This window comes from Prionailurus bengalensis, chromosome C2 (assembly GCF_016509475.1).
Source record: "Prionailurus bengalensis isolate Pbe53 chromosome C2, Fcat_Pben_1.1_paternal_pri, whole genome shotgun sequence".
In the NCBI taxonomy this organism is placed as follows: domain Eukaryota; kingdom Metazoa; phylum Chordata; class Mammalia; order Carnivora; family Felidae; genus Prionailurus; species Prionailurus bengalensis.
In genome coordinates, this window is record NC_057350.1 from 86,607,280 (window position 1) to 86,607,699 (window position 420).

Genomic DNA, 420 nt, shown 5'->3' on the forward strand with positions numbered 1-420 from the left:
AAAAAAAAAAAAGTCCGCCTTCACTTTCTGTGGTCTGCATTCATCTGAAGAGAAATCTGGTTGTCAAAGCTCTAGTTGATGATTTCATGTACTTTTCTTGACCCCTTCTTCAGTTCAGAGTCTATGTGCAATGCAAGAATCCAGAAGCTCTGATCCAGTTTGGTGTCCTTAGTTTTTTCCTCTCACCTTCAAAAACAGCCCCTCAATTCAGATAATTTCTCCCAGCCTACTCCTTCCTATCCAACATTCTAAACTCTCCTGACTTTATTTTAATGTCTCTAGTTCCCATCCCATGCCATGTTCCTAGTCTCTACTTCTCAGATCAATTCTTGCAAACTGATACACTTTTGACCTCTTTTCCTAGCCTAAGTTCTTTCCTTACTGCTTGTTTCAAATGCTACACATTACATTACAAGTGAC